This window comes from Physcomitrium patens, chromosome 18, assembly GCF_059467195.1.
Source record: "Physcomitrium patens ecotype Gransden chromosome 18, ASM5946719v1, whole genome shotgun sequence".
Lineage (NCBI taxonomy): Eukaryota > Viridiplantae > Streptophyta > Bryopsida > Funariales > Funariaceae > Physcomitrium > Physcomitrium patens.
Window position 1 is genome coordinate 1,117,058 of NC_143427.1, and position 18,396 is coordinate 1,135,453.

Consider the following 18,396-nt stretch of genomic DNA (forward strand, 5'->3'; position numbering starts at 1 on the left):
TCGTCCATTAATTGCCTCTTTCGCTTAATGCTGTCAATGATAACATCATGAAACTCCTTCTTTGTATTTTCCAAGACTTGTTTCAATGTGAATTCTACCTTAGCGTTTAATATATGTTCTTCCAATACCCATTTCAAATTTTTTGCCTCTTCAATGTCAGAATGTAGCTTATAAGCAATTGATTTGCCCTTATCTTTTGTCTCCTTTGTTTTTTCTTCCAATGATGCTGATGTATCTTTTACAGGCAATTCTTGTGAAGCTGCCTCCCGAGCCTTGTCTCCTCGAGTTTGCTTCTTAGAAGAATTTCCTTCTCTCGTATCATCAAAATTTCCTCGTCTCTTCTCTTCCATCAAAGCTTCATATTGGCTCAAGAGACTCAAAAGGATCCTCCCAACCTGTTCTACCTCGTATTGTAGCTCCAGTCCTCAAGAACGCTTCTGGAGGTAATTTCCCTTCTTGCATTGTAGAAACGGCAGAAGCCCAAAACTCACTAGTTTTCGTACTTCCACCAATTTCGTCATCTACTCTAGCACCATAACTTGCACTTTCTCGTGCTGCTGTTTCATGCTCTTTTAGGTAATCTTGAACCAATGCTCTTATTCCTCCCTTGCCAAAATTGGTTTGGAGAAGATCATCCCTATTTTTCAATGCTCTCTTCCCATCTTTCCAACAAATAATTCCTCGCCGTATCATATTATTAAATTCATTGCAATCTTTTCTAGTGTGTGAAGCATCATGACACCAAATGCATCTTTGTACATATCCTTGTTTTGATATATTCTTCGAATTATTTATAGAAGTAATTTCTTCAAGTCTTGCCAATTTGATTTGAAGATCTCGCATTGCTCGTATAATTTCTTCCATCCTCATATCTGCTATCTTTGATAAGGATGTCGAAGGTTGAACTCTAGGCATTGTTGGTGGTGTTGTACGTATTGGAGCTTTGGATGCTTGTACTGTTTTCGGAATATTGCTTCTATCCTTCCTCCTTTCTCTTTTTGTAAGCAACCCCACCGCATCTTCAACGTTCTTCCACTTCATTGTCAATCCTTCATCTTCTTCTTCGTCTTTAAGAAGGAGTTCTAATTTCCCTTACAATTCTCCATCAGTAGCTTGAAGAAATAGATCAACTTTATTCGGCTCCAATGTCAATTTTTCTACCTTCGACAATTGAGAGTACTGCCTCTCAAAATCTCTTAGTAGCTCTGTTGCTTGCAAATTCTTATTAGGCCGTTCAATCCATTCCAGAAACAACTTCTTAGTAGGACAATCAGCATCTTCCAAGAAATATTCGTCTTTCAATGCATGTGAGAAAACCTCCCATGAATTCCCATAATGATCCGTAATTGATGTAATGTGGTCTCTTATCTCTGGTATCGTGGCAAGTCCAAATAGTTCAACCATTTTCTTCTCAAAAATCTGATTTAATTCCGTTTCACGAACATAACATCTTAAATATCTTGAAATATTCCTCCCATCAAATTGATCAATTTTATTGACCACTGCTTGCAATGCTTTGGTTGCCAAAGCTTCCTTTCGATCATTGCTTTACTGTTGCTGCATTGATAATGAGAAGGCTTGAAATATACTAGCAATACATGGATCCATGTGCATACCTTGTCTTTTAGAAGAACCCCCACCAGAAACTCCTTCCAAAGATCCTTTAAAAGTTTTATTTTCATTTTCCATAAAATAAAAATAAAACCAAACGAAAACAAATACTTTCTACCTCAAGCTTTCACGTCGGGTTCACCACTTATGTCATATTACTTGCTTTCTTGCTCGAGAACACGTCGGGCGTCTAGCTGTAGAAGGTAGTATGGAGATTCGCTAATATTCAAACAGTCTATCGATTTTTGAATGTTGGAATATAAACAACTGCAAGAATACATCGTAAATCTATACGGATGTCCTTCGATTGCTCGGTGAAGTCCTTTTTGTCCCAGTCGGTAGGTCTCTAGATGTTACAGAGAACCCCGAACAACCCAAACTGCTAATCTTTGATACCGCTTTATACTCACGATCTTGTATCCACTGACTATCTCGTTAGATTAATCCAATAAATTTCATTCACTCCGCATACTCAATCCTATAGACACCCTTTTAATTCTTCAATCACAAACGTAACTTTGATTTCAAAACAGTCAAGAGTAATCAAACCCACTTCATTAAAAATCCCGATTCACCATTACAACATCGACTTCAGCAACGATTGTCTCAGTCTTCCCAAAACCCTATGAAGAAAAAAAATCCAATTCTCTATTTTTTTTTTTTTTTCCGCCAAAAGCATGAAGCTAGCTCTCTGATCCTTCTAAAAACCCCCAAAAACTCACTCTCTCCCTTCTCTTTTCCTAACCTTAATTTTGAATTTCTTCAATCTTCCATCTTGGATCCGAAATTGGCTCCCGCCGTCAGAGCTTGGATCCAAAATTGGCTCTTGCCGTTAGAGTTCTCTCCTCCGTTTTATCTTTAAGAGATCTTTGTATCGAAAGGACGTTCTCGAAATGGCATAAAGGACGAAACATCCTGAAACGAAATCGCAGCCCCGTAATCGGGAACACATTGAGTCACCCGACCAATGCAGGTCTCATATTAGATAGGAGTCCAGTAGTAAGACCCGGATGTTCTCCTAATTGGATCAAATTGGTCCTTTGCATCAGATTGGTTGAGGCCCGTAGTAAGACCTGGATTTCCCCGTAGTTAGACTGCATTGGGTTGCCCGACCAATTCAAGTCTCATATTGGGTAAGAGGACCTGGATTGGATGTCTTGAAATTGCATCCAATTGGCTCTTCGAATCAGGCTCACCCGTCGTTGAATTGGTTCTTTTCCTTTCTGCTGACTTCTATTATTGGAATCGAATGGAGCATTTCAGTATGCCCTGACTGACTGTAACGGGGTTACTGAACCTGGCCACTCAGTATTTGCACTGGAATTGGTCATTGCTCTCAATATTTGAGGTAACTAAATATTAATAAAAGTGTCATTTTTTTAGATTTTCACGGTATACTCGTGTTACAACATGACAATGTAAAGTTTAAGCATAGTATGTTGCTAATAGTAAAAAGGCAGTAAAGAGGTAAAGTAAGTTATTATGGTGGTACCGAGGCTTTACTAAGAAGAAGTAGAAACAAATGTAATATCAAATGGATGGAAGTTGCCTCGTTAGTAAGCAAACCACCACCTATAAGAAAAGAGTGTTGGAAGTAAGAATCATCTTCCTCGACACTTCTATTAGAGTACAATCCTTGCTGATGGTAAGTGTTTGTAGCCTTTAGACTTCTTTTTTCTTCAATAGGTTATGGGCCCACTCTCATTTGCTTGAGTGTCTTTTGAAGTCTTTGAAGTATTTTATTTTGTAAGTATGGAGTAGATCAAGTTGTTGTTCTTGATGTTAGGCATTAAAAGTACCTAACTTTCAGATTCAAATCTAGATTTAGATCTTGGTTTGCTCTTATTTGTAGTTAAGAGCATTTTGGTGTTGATGGTTGATTTATCACATAAAGTTGCTTATTTTGCTTTATACGCCTCTTTTGGTATATAGAGGTGACTTGTGAATTTAAGAGAGATATTAGAGTAACAGTTTAGACTTGAAAAGATCATCTGACTTGTAAAAAGCCTTAGAAGTGAAGTTGAGAGTATTTTATTAAGAGTAAAAATACTAATTTGTTCACAAAGAAGGATTCTATGATTCTAAGGTAGCTAAACCTTCTTGCTGTTTTTAAGAGCATTAGGACTCCCTCTTACAACCTTGGTTGATACAACTCTGCCTTAGACATGGCTTCAAGTGAGGGTGAAGGCTTGAGAGTTATTGAGAAGTTTAGAAGTGACAATTTCTACCATTGGAAGGTCAAAATGGAGCTTTTGTTGGCATCTTTGGATCTTTGAGATATTGTAGATGAAAGTGAAGAGGCTCCAAGCAAAGATACTGATATGAAGGAGAAGAAGGAGTTCAAACGTCGTGAAAAGAAGGCTTTTCGATTGATTGCAAGAAATATCGATGAAGCCAACTTCTCTCACATTATCTCTTGCAAAGAACCAGCGGAAGCATGGAAGACTCTTTGCAATATCTATAAAAGTAAGAACTTATCCAACATCATTTATACAAGGAGGAAGTTCTTCACTTGTAAGATGGAAGAAAGTGATGACCTCATGGCTCATGTCAATAAGCTAAAGGCTCTTGCAAACCAACTAGCAACTATTGACAAGTCTTTAGAAGAAAGTGATATTGTCATGACCTTGCTAATGAGCCTTTCCGAATCCTACAACTACCTTATTGTGGCATTGGAGTCCATCAAGGTAAAAGAACTTACAATGGACTATGTGATGGCAAGACTTGCCCATGAAGTAACCAAGAAGAAAGAAAAAGAGCCCCAAAGTGAAGTTTCAGCATTGTATTCACGTCAAGGCAAGGATAACTATCCAAATCAACGAGGTAATGTCAAATCTTACTTCATTTGTGGCAAAATAGGCCATTTTGCTCGAAATTGCTACAAAGGCAAAAAGATGAAGAAGGAGAATGCAAATAGTATGTAAGACGAGTTTGGAGGACAAGATTATGCATTCACGGCAACAAGTGGAACCTCTATAGCTGTCATGTCAAGATGGATTATGGATTCAGGTTGTTCCAAGCATATGACACCTTATAAGTGTTCATTTGATACCTATGAAGCTATTTGAGCATCAAATGTGGTGTTGGCAGATAGTGGTACAAATGAAGCCATTGGAATTGGCTCTATTATAGTGGAGGTGGTTGTGAATGGACAAACCAATCGAATCAGACTCAAAAATGTCCTTCATATGCCTAAGATGAAGCAAAACCTTCTTTTGGTGAGTAAACTTATAATGGAAGGTTTTAAAGTTCAATTTGATATGAATGGATGTTTTGTAAGTTCATTGAGTGGAGACAAGGTCTTTAAAGGCTTGAAAGATGGAAATTTGTACTACCTCATTTGTAAGAAGGTGAATGGAGTGGAGGTAGCTGCATTTACTAAGTTTACATCAAACGAAGACAAGTTGAATATATGGCATCGTAGCCTTGGCCATTTGAATGTGAAGAGCATGAAAGAGCTGAAGACCATGGTAAGTGGCTTAGATCTTGGAAATACAAGCCAAAATATATAAAAACTTGCATGTGAAAGATGCATACAAGGCAAACAACAAAGGGCCTCATTTCCAAGGAGTGTAGCAACACGTGCTACCAAGTTGTTGGAGATTGTCTATTCAGATGTATGTGGACCTATAAAAAATACAAGTATTGGAGGATCAAGGTATTTCCTTTCTTTCATTGATGATTATTCAAGAAAGATTTGGATCTATATTCTTAAAGCCAAGAGTGAATGCTTTTGGAGGTTTAAGGAGTTTAAAGCACTTGTTGAAAAATAAAGTGAATGCAAGATCAAGGTGCTACGTACGGACAATGGAGGTGAGTACATGTCTCAGCAATTTGATGTTTATTTGAAGAATGAAGGAATTGCTAGATAAACCACAACTCCGTACACTCCACAACAAAATGGTGTGGCTGAAAGGATAAATCGAACCATTGTAGAGATGGCAAGGAGTATGTTACATGCTCAAAACCTTGGCTATGAATTTTGGAAGGAAGCTGTGGTAAATATAGTATATACAAGAAATAGATGTCCAACAAGTACTCTTGCATTAATGACACTACAAGAAGCATGGAGTGGTAGACAACCTTGCATTTCCCATATGAGGACCTTTGGTTGCATTGCATATGCAAAAACACCTGATTGTATGAGGTCCAAACTTGATGCAAAAGGTACAAAGTGTGTATTTCTTGGTTATTGTGAAGGTACCAAGGCATATAGGCTAATGTGCTTGGAAACCAAGAAGATCATCAAAAGTCGTGATGTTGTGTTCTTAGAACATAAGAGAGCTTGTGAGCACTTGGAGATGTGTCCAAATGGGAGTAATGGTGTGTTTGTGGATACATCTTTGGATTCAGCAAAGAAACAAGAAGATGAAGACAATGAACATGATGAAGATGAAAAGCCAAAGAAGGTTGAAAATATGAAGGCTCCTATAATTGATAGGACTAGCAATGAAAGAAATGAAGATGTTGAAGATTGGGATGATGACAATGATGAAGACTTCCAACCATTGAGTGAGAAATGACAAGGTTTAAGAATTGGAAAAGAACAAGGTGAATGTCCTTCAATCAATGAAAGTAGATATCTTTTGAGAAAAAGAAGGCAACATGGCGAATGGTGGAAGGATCACATCTTCCCTCAAGTAAGTGAAGAAAATACAAATGTTGCTCTTCTTGCTGATCCATTGTCTTTGTGTAATGCTATGAAGTATGAAGATGCAATCAAGTAGGAGAAGGCTATGGAAGAAAAGTACCAATCTCTTATGGACAATGGTACATGGAAATTGGCACCTCTTCCACCAAATCGATCTAGTGTTAGTTGTAAATGGGTGTTTAGGACTAAAAGAGATGCAATGGGTGTGGTGGTGAGGCACAAGGCAAGATTAGTTGCCAAAAGATACTCACAAGTTACTGGAATTGATTTCAATGAGACTTATGCACCCGTTGCCAAATTCACCACCATAAGGACCATTGTAGTAATAGGGGCAGCAATGGATTTGGAAATACACTAAATGAATGTAAAGACGGCCTTTTTGAATGGAGAATTGTAAGAAGACATCTATATGGACCAACTTCAAGGATTTGTACAAAAAGGCAAAGAACATCTTGTTTGTAAATTGAAAAAATCTTTGTATGGATTGAAACAATTACCAAGGGCATGGTACCAACAAATTGACACCTTCTTTATCAATGAAGGATTTGTAAGGAGTGAAGGTGATCATTCATTGTATGTGATGCAATCTAGAGAGTTCTTGTTGATTGTAATCCTCTATGTTGATGATTTGATCATCTTGGCTAACAATATGGAAAAGATGGATTGAATGAAGGCCAAATTAGAGAAGGAATATGAGATGAGTGATTTGGGAGAATTGCACTATTGCTTGGGAGTAGAATTTGTAAGAGATCGTGGTAACAAGACCATTACAATGAGCCAAACAAAGTACATTGAAGAAGTGTTGAAACGATTCAACATGGAGGAGTGCAAGCCCATTGGAACACCCTTGGAGGCAAATTTGAAGTTGATGGAGCTCACGGATGAGGACTTTACACAAGTTGAACGTGAAATGGAAAGTATTCCATACAAAGTAGCAGTAGGGTCATTCATGTATACAATGGTGGCTACAAGAATGGATCTTGCGTATGCAATGAGTGTTGTAAGCCAACACATGTCTAAGGCTGGACCAATGCATCGGAAAACAGTAAAGAGGATTTTGAGGTACTTAAAATGCACAAAAGACTTCAAATTATGCCTTGATGGTAAGGACATGACTTGCAAGGTTATTGTGATGCCGATTGGGCTGGAGATGTAAATGATAGAAGATCCACAATGGGATATATATTCTTCATTGGAATGGGAGCCATTTCATGGAATTGTAAGAGACAACCTACTATTGTAAGATCAACAATAGAGACAGAGTACATGGCAGCAAGTTATTGTGCAATGGAGGCCTGTAGGATAAGGCAATTCTTAGAAGACATTGATCTAGTGCAATTAGAAGCAACTCCCATTATGTGTGACAATCAAAGATGTCTTCCATTTGCAAAGAATCCAAAGCATCATTCAAGGACCAAGCACATTGATGTTCAACATCATTTCATATGAGAGAAGATTGAAGATAGAATAATAGGTATGAAGTATAGTGCTACAAATGACATGCTTACTGATGTTCTTACAAAGGCATTAGTAAAGGGTAGACATCATGATTTGATTCAGAGATTAGGATTAAAAGCCTTTTAAATACTAGCAAAGTGGGAGTGTTGAAGAATAGCAAGTACTTAATAAGTTACAACCACATAAAGTTTAAGAATAGTATATTGCTAATAGTAAAAAGGCAGCAAAGAGGTAAAGTAAGTTATTATGGTGGTACCGAGGCTTTACTGAGAAGAGATAGTATTAAGTAAACAAATACCTAGAAGATACAACACTTAGCATCAACAAGGTTGCATACAATGAGAGTATGGAGTAAGATATCTCTCACTTCCAACACCCATTACTTATAGGTAGTAGTTGCTGCCGTAAAAGATAACGTCTACTTTTTGACTTTTATCCACATGGCCTTAGGATCCTTTTGGCATCTCACGAGTCCTAAGAGTATCCTATGTCCAATACTAATTACTTTTACATCTTACACACATGCTCTTAGGATCCTTTGGCATCTCACGAACTACGAGGATATCCTATAACACATATTAATGACTCATACTTAGTCTTGGGATATTCTCTTATTAATACTTTATCCTTTTGACTTTGACTCTTGGTCCATGACTTCGTCCTATATCCATTAGATGTCCTTACCATGTATCAAGAGTCAAACCTTTGACTACTAACGACTTACCTAAGGTAATATCCTATACAACATAATATTTTCTATTTTTATTTTAACACTCCCACTTTACTATTGGTCAAATACCTTTTAAGCCTAATACCTTTGTCAACATGTGGTGTCTATCCTTTACTAATGCCTTTGTCAATAAATCAGCAAGCATGTCCTCCATTGCACAATATTTCACCTCCAAGACATAATTTGAAGTTCAAAGTGCCTTTTAAGTACCTCATGATCCTTTTGATGGTTGTCCAATAGATTGGTCCAGCCTTTGATATGTGTTGACTCACAACACTCATCGCATATGCAAGATCCATCGTTGTGCCAACCATTGCATACATAAGTGAGCCTACTACTGCCTTGTAAGGAACACCTTGCATTTGACCTTCAACTTCAGCAAACTCTTCATCCGTGAGCTTCATCAACTTCAAGTTTACCTCCAATGGTGTTCCAATAGGCTTACACTCCTCCATATTAAATCGTTTCAATACTTCTTCAATGTACTTGCTTTGGCTCATTGTAATGGTCTTCTTAGCATGATCTCTTACAAACTCCACTCGTAAACAATAGTGAAGCTCTCCCAAATCATTCATTTCATATTCCTTTTCTAACTTTGCCTTCAACTAATCCATCATCTTCAATATATTGGTTAAGATGATCAAATCATCAACATAGAGGATGACAATCAATATGAACTCATTTGATTGTATCACATATAAGGAATGATCAGCCTCACTCCTTACAAATCCTTCAGTCTCAAAGAATGTATCAATGCGTTGGTACCATGCCTTTGATCATTGCTTTAGTCCATGCAAGGATTTCTTCAACTTTCAAACAAGGCGTTGTTTGCCTTCTTGAACAAATCCTTGAAGTTGATCCATGTAGATGTCTTCTTTTCAACTTCCATTCAAGAAAGCCGTCTTCACATCCATTTGATGCATCTCCAAATCCATTGCTGTCCTAATTGCCACAATGGTTCTAATAGTAGTAACTTTGGCCACGGGAGCAAATATCTCATTGAAATCTACACGAACAACTTGTGAATAGCCTTGGGCAACCAATCTAGACTTGTATCTCACAATATTACCCATTGCATCCTTTTTGAATCTAAACACCCACTTATAACCAATAGAAGATCAATTTGGTGGAAGTTGAGTCAATTTCCATGTTTCATTGTCCATGAGTGATTTGTATTCTTCTTCCATAGCATTCTCCCACTTTAATGCATCTATGGACTTCATTGCATCACATAAACTCAGTAGATTAGCAAGAAGTGTAACATTGGCATGAGTTGAAGGAAAGAACTCTTTAAGTAGTTGCTAATGGTCAATAGAGTATAAGTGTTGTTAGGAATATCCCATAAGGTTAGGTGCTGGTATATAGTGCATTATAGTACAAGGGGAGGGCTGGTCCTAGAAGATATCCCATATGGGTTGTAGCACTTGATATGTTGGTACTAGAATATAAGGAAAGAGTTTGCATGGGAAGAATTATCTCATACCACACTCTATTTGTTAAAGTTCAACCTTGCTGGTCCTAACTTACTTGTGTCGAGTTTGCTTTCTATGATTCAATAGGTTATGGGCCCACACTCTCTTACCAAGTAAGTTGTTCTTGCATTATTTCTTTGTTGCTTGTTTTTTGGTGGTTGAGATCTTATGGTAGAGTGTTGCTAGTGAATTATTGAAGTCATTGCTCTTGGATTTGTGAGTGTATGAGCTTAGTGCAAGACCTTGATAGTGTCTTTGGTGAAGGAGCACTAGTATTTGAGAGTTTTATTAGAAAGTGAGCCATTTTGAGTGAAGTGACGTTAGAGAGACGTTTGAAAGTCATAAAATCACATTACAAACCTTTCTCTACCATTTAGACGTAATTTGGACTCAAAATATGCAAAAAGTTGTTAAACAGCGAATTCTGGAATTGTAGTTCAGCAATCTTTAAGTAGTCATATCTTTTGCATTACAACTCCAAATCAAGAGTTTTTTAGACCTACTTGTAGCTTGAAATGGCTTCTTTTGAGGGTGATAGCTTAAGAGTTGTTGAAAAGTTTAGAGGTGACAACTTTTACCACTGGAAGGCCAAAATGGAGCTACTTTTGGCGTCATTGGATCTTTGGGAGATAGTAGATGAGGAAGAACTTGCACCTGGGGTAGAAGAAAGCATCAGGGAGCAAAAGGACTTCAAAAGACGAAAGAAGAAGGCTTTTGGCATAATTGCCACCAATTGAGATGAAAGCAACTTTGCTCATGTCATTTCTTGCAAAGGGGCAGCAGATGCATGGAAGTCTCTTTGCAATGTCTATGAAAGTAGGAATCTCTCCAATGTGCTATGGTCAAGGCAAAAATTCTTCACCGTGAAGATGGAAGAAGGTGAAGATCTCATGGCTCATGTGAATAAGGTAAAAGCACTTGCAAACCAACTTGCTGTTGTTGACAAGCCTTTACTTGAAGAAGATGTTGTGATGACATTGCTCTCAAGCCTTCCAGACTCCTATTCGTCCCTCATGTTGGCATTGGAGTCCATTTCAAGGAAAGACCTAACTTTGGACTATGTCACGGCAAGACTAGTCCATGAAGAGACCAAAAGAAAGCAAAAGGAGTCTATTGTGGAGCAATCAGCACTATTTACAAGATCAAGTAAGGCAAGTGCCCCTTTTCAATGTTATCCTCCTAAAACTTGTTACATTTGTGGAAAACCAGGCCATTTTGCTAGAAATTATTTCAAGGCAAAGAAAAGAGAAAGAGAGAATGCCAACAATGCTTTTTATGACCATGGAGGTGAAGACTTTGCATTCATGGCAAAACAAACTCCTTCCATGCTTGATATGAGCAAATGGATTGTGGATTCCGGATGTACCAAACACATGACTCCATACAAGTGTTCATTCAACACTTATCAACCAATTCAAGCAACCAAAGTTTGGTTAGGTAATAATGGTATGGTACAAGCCATTGGAATGGGCACCATTGTAGTGGACGTGGTGGTGAAGGGCATAAGCAAGAGAATCACTCTCAAGGATGTGTTGCATGTACCAAAGATGAAGAAGAACCTCCTTTCGGTGAGTAAACTTGTAACTCATGGGTGCAAAGTGCAATTTAATATGAATGGATGTTTTGTGAGAACCATGGAAGGCAAAGAAGTAGCAAAAGGGATTAGGGATGGCAATCTCTATATTATCAATTGTAAGAGGATCAATGGAGTGGAGGTTGCTGCCTTTGCTGAATTTCCATCAAATGAAGACAAGGTGGGCATTTGGCATCAAAGACTTGGACATTTGAATGCTAAAAACATGAAAGAGTTTGAATCCATGGTATGTGGCTTAGACCTTGGCCATTCTATCATGAATCTTGCTTGTGAGGGATGCATTCAGGGCAAACAACATAGGACACCATTTCCTAGTGGAGTTGCAACAAGAGCAAGTCAATTGCTGGAGCTTGTGCATTCGGATGTTTGTGGACCTATGAGGACACCATCTATGAGTGGAGCAAGGTACTTTGTTACATTTATTGATGACTTCTCAAAGAAGGTATGGATATACATCATCAAGGCCAAGAGTGAGTGTTTTGTCAAGTTTAAGGAGTGAGAAGTACTTGTGGAGAAGCAATGTGAGCACAAGATTAAGGTGCTGCAATCGGACAAAGGAGGTGAGTATTTGTCCAAACACTTTGATGAGTTATTGAACCATGAAAGCATTGCAAGACAAACTTCTACTCCCTACACTCCACAACAAAATGGAGTTGCTGAAAGAGCAAATCGCACTATTGTGGAGATGGCAAGGAGTATGATTCATGCTCAAAAACTTGGGTATGAATATTGGGCGGAGGCTGTGGTAAATGCCGTGTATACAAGAAATAGGTATCCCACAAGTGCACTTGAAGGAATGACTCCTCAAGAAGCTTGGACTGGTAAAAAACCTTGCATATCTCACATGAAGATTTTTGAGTGCATTGCATATGTCAAGGTTCCAGATAGTTTGAGAGGCAAACTTGATGCAAAGGGCACAAGATGTGTATTCCTTGGTTATTGTGAAGGCACCAAGGCATATAGGCTCATGTGTTTAGGTACCAAAAAGATCATCAAAAGTCGTGATGTAGAGTTCTTAGAGCATAAGAGTGGTAGTGAAAAGTGGGAGATGTGTCCAAGTGGGAGTAGTGGTGTGTTTGTGGACACATCTTGAATTCCAGCAAACAAACAAGAAGATGAAGAAGAGTATTCTGAAAGTGAAGAAGGAGAGGAAGATGCCATGATAGAAGAGCCCAATACTATAAAGACTTCAATTCCAGCAAGATACAACAAGGACAATAAAGAGAATGAAGATGAAGAATACCAACCGATGAGTAAGACAAAGAACTCCATGAGCCATATAAGGCAAGAAGAGGTGCATGAGGGCTCATCCTCCTTGCATGAAAGAAGATATCCAACACGTGAGAGAAGACCACAAGGTGAATGGTGGAAGAACCACATCTTTCCATAAGTAAGTGAAGACCATGCCAATGTTGCTCTTCTTGATGATCCATTGACTTTGTGTGATGCAATGAGGTGTAGTGATGTAATGAAGTGGGAGATTGCCATGCAAGAAGAGTACAAATCTCTTATGGACAATGAGACATGGGAGTTGACTCCACTTCCACCAAATCAATCAGCAATTGGATGTAAGTGGGTGTTTAGAACCAAGAGAGATGCTATGGGCAATGTTGTTAGGTATAAGGTAAGATTGGTTGCTTAAAGCTACTCACCAGTTGTTGGAATGGACTTTAATGAGACATTTGCATGCATGGCAAAGTTCACCACTATTAGAATTCTAGTAGCAATTAGAGCATCAATAGATCTTGAGATGCATCAAATGGGCGTCAAGACAGCATTCTTGAATGGAGAATTGGAAGAAGACATCTATATGGAGCAACCTCAAGGATTTATTTAACAAAACAAACACCACCTTGTTTGGAAGTTGAAGAAGTCATTGTATGGACTCAAGCAATCACCAAGAGCACGGTACCAAAGCATTGACTCATTCTTTGTGAAAGAAGGTTTTGTAAAGATTGAAGCTAACTATTCTTTGATTATACTGCAAGCCAAGAACTTCTTGCTAGTTGTGATCCTCTATGTAGATGATTTAATCATCTTAAGCAACACCATGGTAAGATTGGATTAGTTGAAGAAGATATTGGAGGGAAAGTTTGAGATGAGTGATTTGGAAGAGCTCTATTCTTGTTTGGATGTGGAATTCAGAAGAAGTAGAGAATCAAAGACCATCACATTTAGCCAAAGCAAGTACATTGAAGAAGTGTTGAAACGATTCAACATGAGAGATTGCAAGCCCATTGGAACTCCTTTGGAGGCCAACTTGAAGTTGATGAAGCTCACGAATGAGAAGTATGCTGAAGTTAAGCATCAAATAGAAGGCATACCATACAAGGCAATAGTAGGCTCACTCATGTATGCAATGGTAGGTACAAGGATGGATCTTGCATTTGCGGTAAGTGTTGTAAGCCAATACATGGCAAAACCAGGTCCTATGCATTGGGCAACCATCAAGAGAATCATGAGGTACTTGAAAGGCTCTTTGAATCTCAAACTATGTCTTGGAGGAGATAATATTGCATTACATGGATATTGTGATGCGGATTGGGCTAGAGATGCAAACGATAGAAGGTTCACAATGGACTTTGTATTCTTTGTTGGAGTGGGAGCCGTATCTTGGAATTGCAAGAGACAACCAACCATTGCAAGGTCCACAATAGAGGCGGAGTACATGGCAGCAAGTCATGGAGCAATGGAGGTAATTTGGTTGAGGTTGTTATTGGAAGATATTGGACTTGTGCAATTGGAGGCCATTCTATTGAGGTGTGACAATCAAGGATGTCTTACTTTTGCAAAGAATCCAAAGCATCATGCAAGAACCAAGCACATTGATATTCAGCATCATTTCATAAGAGAGAAGATAGAAATGGGGGTTATTGATATGATGTATTGTGAAACCAAAGACATGTTGGCTGATTTATTGAAAAAAGCCTTAGTTAGAGAAAGACACAACAAGTTGAGTAAGGCATTAGGATTGATAGGTAATTGACCAATAGCAAAGTGGGAGTGTTGAAGGAAAGAAATCTTTAAGTAGTTGCTAATGGTCAATAGAGTATAAGTGTTGTTAGGGATATCCCATAAGGTTAGGTGCTGGTATATAGTGCATTAGAGTACAAGGGGAGGGCTGGTCCTAGGAGATATCCCATATGGGTTGTAGCACTTGGTACCTTGGTACTAGTATATAAGGAAAGGGTTGGCATGGGAAGAATTATCTCATACCTCACTCTATTTGTTAAAGTGCAACCTTGCTGGTCCTAACTTACTTGTGTGGAGTATGCTTTCTATGTTTCAAGAGCATGTTCTTCACTTCCTTGAAGAAAGATGTGGTCTTTCCGCCATTCACTATGTGGTTTTCTTTCTCTCAAAGGATATCTCTTTTCATTTGAAGAAGACCCTTCTTCTTGAATTCCACCCTTCTTCTTCCTCAATGCTTGTCTTTTCTCACTCAAAGGTTGATATTCTTCATCATCATTATCACCTTCAATATCTTCATTTTCTTTATTATTGGTTCTAGGAATTAAAGGTACATTATGATTTACCTTCTTTGACTCTTGATCTTGATTTCTATTTCCTCCATCTTCATTGTCATCATCTTCTTGTTCTTCTTCTTGTTTCTTTGCTGAACTTGAAGATGTGTCCACAAACACACCTTTACTCCTACTTGGACACTATTCTAAGTGCTCAAAAGTACTTTTATGTTCCAAAAACTCTACATCATGACTTTTGATGATCTTCTTGGTTTCTAAACACATTAACCTATATACTTTGGTACCTTCACAATATCCAACAAATACATATTTTGTACCTTTTGCATTAAGTTTGGACCTCATACAAAGTGGTACCTTTGCATAAGTAATGCATTCAAAAATCCTCATGTTTGAAACACAAGGTTTTTTTCCACTCCAAGCTTCTTGTGGAGTCATTGATGTAAGTGCACTTGTAGGGCACATATTCCTTATGTGCACCGCATTTATCACAGCTTCCACCCAATATTCATGCCTAAGGTTTTGTCTATGAAGCATACTCCTTGCTATCTCCACAATGGTATGATTTACTCTTTCAGCAACTCCATTTTGTTGTGGAGTGTAAAGAGTAGAGGTTTGTCTTGCAATACCTTGAATCTTCATGAAGTCATCAAAATGCTTTGACATGTATTCACCTCCATTGTCCATTCTCAACACTTTGATCATGCACTCACATTGTTTCTCTACAAGATCCTTAAATTCCTTAAACTTTGAGAAACATTCACTCTTAGCTTTAATGATGTAAATCCACACCTTTCTTCAGAAATCAACAATGAATGTAACAAAGTACCTTCCTCCTCCAATTGATGGTGTCTTCATTGGTCCACAAACATCTGAGTGCACAATCTCCAATAATTTTGTTGTACGTATTGCAACTCCACTTGGAAATGAAGCCCTTTGTTGTTTACCTTGTATACATCCTTCACAAGCAAGTGTCATGGCATTGTGGCTAAATTAACTAAGATCCAACCCACTTACCATGGATTGGAGCTCCTTCGTGCATTTGGCATTCAAATGACCAAGTCGTTGATGCCAAATTCCAAACTTGTCTTGATCTTGTGGAAAATCAGCAAATGCCGCCACTTCACCTCCATTCACCTTTTTGCAATTGATGAAGTAGAGATTTCCATCTCTAAGGCCTTTGGCAACATGTTGGCCATTTAATGTCTTGACAAAATATCCATTCATGTCAGATTGAACCTTACAACCATGTGATACAAGTTTGCTCACCGAAAGGAGGTTCTTCTTCATTTTGGCACATGTAGGACTTCTTTTAATCTGATCCTCTTCATTTGGTCCTTGACAACAATCTTGACTACAATGGAGCTAATTCCAATGGCTTGTACCATGCCATTGGCTCCAAATCACACTTTTGTTGCTGGAATTTCTTCATAAGTGTCAAATGAACACTTGTATGGTGTCATGTGCTTAGTAGCACCTGAATCTATAATTTACTTTGACATGGCATTTATGGAGGCTCCTTCTTTTGCCATGAAAGCATACTCATCTCTACCAAAACTATCACTAATATTGTTTGTATTCTCCCTATCTCTTTTCTTGGGCTTGTAGCAATCTCTAGAAAAATGACTTGATTTTCTACAAATATAGCAATTCTTCATATTGCTTTTTAAATTATCATGTTGGTGAAAATGGCTACCTTTGCCTTGTCTTGAAAATAGAACCGAATCATCACTTGTAAGCTCCTTTTCTTTCCTCTTGGTCACTTCATGGGCAAGTCTTGACGTGACATAGTTCATCGTAAGCTCCTTCATGTTGATGAACTCCAATGCCATAATGAGGTAATTATAGGATTCGGGAAGGCTCATGAGCAATGTTAATACAATGTCCTTATCATCAACTCGTTTTTCAACATCTGCTAGTTTGTTAGTAAGTGCTTTTACCTTATTAACATGAGCCATGAGGTCATCTCCTTCTTCCATCTTTACCGTCAAGAACTTCCTTCTTGTCCAAAGGATGTTTGCAAGGTTTCTACTTTCATAGATGTTGCAAAGAGTCTTCTATGCTTCCGCTGGTCCATTGCAAGCTATAACATGTGAAAAGTTAGCATCATCAAAGTTTGTTGCAATAATCCCAAAAGCCTTCCTTTCACGATGTTTGTACTCCTTCTTCACTTTGATATCAGCATTGTCACTTGAAGGGTCTTCACTTTTATCAACAATGTCCCAAAGATCCAATGAAGCCAACAAAAGCTCCATTTTCTTCTTCCAATGGTAAAATTTTTCACCCCTAAACTTTTCAATTACTCTCAAGCTCTCACCTTCACTTGAAGCCATATCTAAAGAAGGGATGTCTGAAAGAAAATCAAATAAAGAAGATATAGAACTCTCAAAATCAACAAGAAGGTGTTGTTGCCTTAGAAACCCAGAATGCCATCTTTGAAAGTAAACAAGTGATTTCACTCTTGTATCACTCTCAACTTCATATATAAGTCTTCTCACAAGTCTTATATTCTATCTGAACCTCTTGTATAAGCTTTGCCACTCTTCAATCACCTCCCTTTTCTCACAAAATACTTCTAACCTCACAAAAATTACTTCTTGTAAAAATAGAATAATCTCTTAAGAAGTTAAGTTCATGAAACCACAAAGTTAGAACATCAATGATAAACTTCAGCAAAGAAATATAATACTAGAGTTCTAAAACATCATTATATGGAGTCTAACATCAACAAAGACTATGAGTGTACTTTACAATAATTAAGAGCAAAATTACATCAACAACTAGATGCATAAGAAGGATTAGAAGATAACAAACTCAACCTTTAGCAATAACCATAAGATCTACTCCTTACAATTAGAATGACTTCAAAGTACTTCAAAACTCACAAGTAAAGGTGAATGGACCCATAACCTATTAAGAAAATAAGTACATAGAAGATACAACACTTAGCATCTGCAAGGTAACATACAAAGAGAGTATGGAGTAAGATATCTCTCACTTCCAACATCCATTACTTATAGGTGGTAGTTGCTGCCCTAAAAGACAACGTCCATTCTTTGACTTTTACACACATGGCCCTAAGATCCTTTTGGCATCTCACGAGTCCGAAGAGTATCCTATGTCCAATACTAATTACTCTTACATCTTACACACATGCTCTTAGGATCCTTTCGCATCTCATGAACTATGAGGATATCCTATGACACACACACTAATGACTCATACTTATTCTTCAGATATTCCTTTGTTAATACTTTATCCTTTTGACTTTGTCTCTTAGTCCATGACTTCGTCCTATATCCATTGGATGCCCTTACCATATACCAAGAGTCAAACCTTTGACCACTAGCAAGTTACCTAACATAATATCCTATACAAGGTAATATTTTCTACTTTTA